Here is a 6,000-nt window from a genome sequence, read left to right as displayed (position 1 = left end):
CCTGTCAGAACCTGCTGGATTTCACACCCTGGTTGGACTGGGATGATCTCTGAGGTCTCTTCCAGTCCCTATGATTCTATCTTCTATGTTCTGGGATATCCTGATGAGCTTCCACTCCAGTTTCAAATCTGTTTTGTTTCCGAGATCAGCAAAATTTAGCTACGTTCTGTCACCAAGCTGGAATGGCCTCGGGGGCTGTAATTCTCATGTCTCTCTAACTACGGCCATGACAAGTGATCAGATGATGTTTGTTGAAGGAGACAAAACCATCAACGACATCTGAGTCTTTTACAAACCTACTTGGAGTGGTTGTGTGTGTTAGGGACAACAGCGTTCTTATCCTTTGGGAGTTGAAAATGTTTGATAAAGTCTGTTTCAAAAGCCATGTTCATTTTTGTTCCCTTGCTTATAGCACTTTGTTATTTGCTGACTTCACCCAACATATATATATATATATTTTGCGATGAACAATTCCTGAGAAAATTTACACAAAATTCCCAGGTGCCATTTTTTCATGTATTTTTCCCAATGCAAGAATGTTAAAAGTACAACTTCTCACTGCACAGACTTTCTTCCTTGGTTTTTCAAACAACAACAACAACAACCAGAAATGCTCTTTATTTGCACAAACATTTTAGAAACATACATTCTTTTTGGAACACATATTTTTTTTTCAGAAGAAGTGGGGATTTTGGACCCATGAAAGCTGAATCTCTGTAGACTTTATTTATTGCCAGGATGTATCTGCGATGACTATTTTATGGAATCTTGCAACTGTTTCCATTAAAAATTAAGCAGGAGGGTGCTTAATTGCAATTTGATGAATAAATTACAACTAGTTGTACTCTTGACATCTATACTCGCTGGGCTGACATAATGTGCTAAGATACAGAGTTTATCATGTTGTGTAGCATCGTTGCCCCAATTGTACCTCCCTGATCAAATTGATTATGCCTTGATGGACTCATTGATACCAACAAAGGACAATATTTGTAGCTCAGGGTTTGAATTGTGGGGTCCTTGGTGCTCACTGAACTTGGTTGTTTTCTTCCAGATGTTTCATTACCCAAACTAGCTAACATCATCAGTGCTAGAAGGGAGTGGGAGAGGAGGAGGAGGAGGAGGAGGAGGAGGAGGAGGAGGAGGAGGAGGAGGAGGAGGAGGAGGAGGGAGGAGGGGGAAGGAGGAAGAGGAAGAGGAGGAAGAAGAAGAAGAAGAAGAAGAAGAAGAAGAAGAAGAAGAAGAAGAAGAAGAAGAAGAAGAAGAAGAAGAAGAAGAAGAGGAGGAGGAGGAGGAGGAGGAGGAGGAGGAGGAGGAGGAGGAGGAGGAGGAGGAGGAGGAGGGAGGAGGAGGAGGACTGTGGGTCCTTGGTCCTCCCTGAGCTTGGTTGTTTTCTTGCAGATGTTTCATTACTCAAGCTAGGTAACCATCATCAGTGCTAGAAGGGAATGGGAGAGGAGGAGGAGGAGGAGGAGGAGGAGGAGGAGGAGGAGGAGGAGGAGGAGGAGGAGGAGGAGATGGATGGATCCTTGGTGCTTACTGAGCTTGGTTATTTTCTTGCAGATGTTTCATTACCCAAAGTAGGTAACTTCATTAGTGTTACCATAGTAGGGAGTGGGTTTTGCTCTCAGTTTATATTCTAGTGTCTTGCCCTGTCAGTGTTGGCTGGGGTGGTTTTGGAGATTCTTTGGTTGGGTTGTCTACTTGTTGACTTGTTTGGCAATACTTTGATTGGGTTATTATTTACTTGATGTTGGTCTGATGTTAATCTTGGAGTTAATCTATGCCCATCTGGGTGCTGATTGCTGGTGGGAAGGTGTTTTGGTCTTTGGTCTCCCTACCAGCATTCAGCACCCAGAAGAGCATAGATTAACTCCAAGATTACATCAGACCAACAATCAAGTAAACAAGACCCCAATCAAGGAGTTGCCAAAGGAGCCAACAGTAAGCAGCTTAACCAAAGAACCTCTAAGATTGCCTCCCCCCCCCCCCCCCCGCCCTGACACTGACAGGGCAAGCCATCATAAACTGAGAGCCAACCCCAGCTCCTACTAGCACTGATGATGTTACCTAGTTTGGTTAACGAAATGTCTGCAAGAAAACAACCAAGCTCAGAGAGCACCAAGGACTCATTGATTCTATCAGAGCATTCTTACAAACTGCCTAACCAGGATGGCTTTTGGTGCAGTTTGTACTCAGTAAGTAAGTAAATAAGTAAGTAAGTAAGTAAGTAAGTAAGTAAGTAAGTAAGTAAGTAAGTATGTATGTATGTACTGTATATATGTATGTGTGATCTCTCTCTCTCTCTCTCTGCTGTCTATCTATCTATCTATCTATCTATCTATCTATCTATCTATCATCTCTCTCTATCTGTATCTATCTCTCTATCCCTATCTATCTCTCTCGCTCTCGCTCTCTATCTCTTTCTCTATCTAACCATCTACCTACCTACCTACCTACCTACCTACCTACCTATCACCTCTCTCTCTATCTGTATCTCTCTCTCTCTATCATCTCTATCATCTATCTACCTTCTCTCTCTCTCTCTCTTTCTCTCTCTCTCTTATATCTCTCTCTTTCTCTTTCTCTCTTTCTCTATCTATCTATCTACCTACCTACATACCTACCTATCATCTATCTGTATATATCTCTTTCTATCATCTCTATCATCTATCTTTCCCTCTCTCTCTCTTTATCTATATCTCTCTCTTTCTCTCTTTCTCTCTCTACCTACCTACCTACCTACCTACCTACCTATCATCTATCTCTCTATCTGTATCTCTTTCTCTCTCTATCATCTCTATCATCTATCTATCTACTTATCTATCTATCTATCTATCTATCTATCTATCTATCTATCTATGTATCTATCTATGTATCTATCTATCATCTATCTATCTATCTATCTATCTATCTATCTATCTATCTATCTATATCATCTATCACTTTCTCTCTCTCTCTCTCTCTCTCTCTCTCTCTCTCTCTCTCTCTCTCTCCTCTCTCTCTCCTTTTATCTTCTAATCTCCCATATCCTGTATGAATGCCAAATGAAACAAGAAGGACAGCATGGTAAAAATTCTGCGCTCGCAACTCTGTAAAAGAAAAGTAGCATTTTTTCATATGACAAATGTGACATATTTTTGTGCCCCTCGACTGAATTGTTCACATACACCAGCAAGATTGAAATCTGCAAGCTGGTCATGATTTAGAACCGTCTTCCCCATCCTGGTGCCTCCAGATATTTCAGACTGCAAGATCCATCATCAGTTAGAGTTGTAGAGAGGACATCGACTTTCAGAAAGCCTGATCATCTTGATATTGACAATTAGGTCATGCGCGAGTTGGCAAAATCTGTGGTTTTTTCCTCTCCTTTTTATTCAGATCCAAGTGCCCCAAACAGACCCAGAGTTTGAAGAATAAAGGGTAGAGGTGTCCTTCAAGAACTATTTGAAGAAAGATGATTAAAGAGCCATATTTGTGTGTGTGTGTGTGTGTGTGGTTGAGGATATCTCTGGCAAAGTGAAAAAAAAAATGGGGAGAGGAGCCAAATATGACCTATGCTTAGTTCATAAGACTATTTATCAAAACGTTCTACCTGTAAATGAGTACTTTAATTTCAACCGTAATAACACAAGGGCTATCAATAGATTCAAACTCAATGTAATTCGCTCTAATCTTGATTGTAGGAAATATGACTTCTGCAACAGAGTAGTAAATGTCTGGAACACTCTACCTGATCCTGTTAGTCTCTCTAACCCCCATACCAGTGGTGAAATCCAATTTTTTTTACTGCAGTTCTGTGGGCGTGGCTTGGTGGACGTGGTGTCACTTGGTGGGCGTGATGTGGCTTGGTGGGTGTGGCTTGGTGGGCGTGCCAAGGGAAGGATACTGCAAACTCTCCATTCCCACCCCACTCCTGGAGGAAGGATATTGCAAACTCTCCATTCCCACCCCAATCTGGGGCCAGCCCGAGGTGGTATTTGCCAGTTCTCTGAACTGCCTCAAAATTTCCGCTACCGGTTCTCCAAACTGCTCAAAATTTCCGCTACCCCGGTTCTCCAGAACCTGTCAGAACCTGCTGGATTTCACCCCTGCCCCATACCTTTTACCTTAAACTGTCTACCGTGGACCTTTCATGTTCCTTCAGAGGTCCCTAAGGGGGCGTGCATAAGCGCACCAGCGTGCCTTCCGTCCCTGTCCTACTGTCCCCATTTATATGTAATCATTCTATGTTTTTATGGCTATGTTTTGCCTATTTATATCCTTTTATTTGTGCCAATTTTTTTTTCATGTGTCCATGTCTATGTCTATGCTGTTACTTGTTTCCTTATACTTGATGACAAATAAATAAATACATACAACATACATACATACATACATACATACATACATACATACATACATAGGTGAAATGCTCCCGTTTCGGACCGGATCGCCCGATCTGGTAGCAATGGAGGTGGGTGGTTCGGAGAACCGGTAGCAAAAATCCCTGCCCCCCCCCCGCCCATGCCCAGCCGAGCCGCACAATCATCAGAGGCTTTTTTTATTACTTTTAAAAGCATGATTTCTACAATCTCTTCGGCTGAAAAAATGCTTTTAAAAGTTTTTTTAAAAGCCTCTGATGATCGCGCGGCTCAGCTGGGATGGTCAGAGGCTTTTCAAAGCATTTTTTTCTGCAACCTCTTCAGAAAGGCTCTGATGATCCCAGCTGAGTTGCCTGATCGGCAGAGGCTTTTTTTCTTTTAAAAGCCTCTGCCGATCAGGCAAGTCAGCTTGGATCGTCAGAGGCTTTTAAAAGAAAAAAAGCCTCTGCCAATCAGGCAACTCAGCTGGGATCATCAGAGCCTTTTGAAAGCATTTTTTACAACCTCTTCGGCGAAGAGGTTGTAGAAAAAATGGTTTTAAAAGTAAAAAAAAAAAAAATTGGCCACGTCAACCCAGACACATTACCCCCCACACCAAGCCACGCCCACAGAACCAGTAATAACAAATTTTAGATTTCACCACTGCATACATACATACATACATACATACATACATACATGCTTACATACCCACTCAATCAATAGAATTCCCCATCTGAGTTGCTATAAACGAGGGATTCAGCCCAACACTGAACAACAAAACGTATAAAGTAACCAATGACTACTATTAGTACCCAAGGATAGCCGAGTATCGTAACTCACTCTTTAAGCAGACCATGGCTTATGCTAACTGGAACCATCGTGTCAAGGAGGGAGCACCCTAATTCCTCTCCCTCCAGCTGAACTATTTATTAAAATCTCATCTCCATTTCTTATGCCTTGATTGATACCAATGGATCTTTTATTCTTATTTCATGTGCCCAGCGGGAGGTGAGTAGAGTTTTTATAAACATACTCATAGAGTTATTTTAAACATCCACATCCATAGAAGGGGTGGAATTTTTGTAAACAACAGGCTAGGAGGAGGTTTAGGATGCCTGGTTCCCACACGCTATGGTTTTTGATCTGCATAGATCTGATACACTTAAACAAATAAACAGAAGAGCTGTAGATGCCTACATACTTGCCCTGAATACTGATTTGAACCCAGTTCCTTGTCCAGATTCCACTTAACATCCAGTATTCCATACCTTTTTCTGTGTCTTTTCACATTCAGCATCTTACAGAATAACAGAGTTGGAAGGGACTTTGGAGGTCTTCTAGTCCAACCCCCTGCAGGAGAACCTGTACAATTCTAGACAAATGGCTGTCTAATCTCCTCTTAAAATCTTTGCCTTAAAATTGCCTTAAAATATAAACTCTGTTCATTGTATCACTATGACCTAAGTCAGGTTGGTAGAATTCACACATATGTAGGGCCACCGATGCAGACTGAGATGTTCCAAAGCTGGTTTGTTGGCTGATTCCATACGGAGAGAGCTTTTCCTCTTAATATATACACCTTGGGGCTGCCACCTGATTAAAGAGACATTAATTGATCAATCAGATTAATAGCTTGACTAATTAATCTTCTGAC

The sequence above is a fragment of the Pituophis catenifer genome, unplaced genomic scaffold (assembly GCF_029215685.1).
Source record: "Pituophis catenifer annectens isolate HBS135680 unplaced genomic scaffold, rPitCat1.0.hap2 SCAF_11, whole genome shotgun sequence".
NCBI classification, from domain to species: Eukaryota; Metazoa; Chordata; class Lepidosauria; order Squamata; family Colubridae; genus Pituophis; species Pituophis catenifer.
This window is presented reverse-complemented; position numbering follows the sequence as displayed.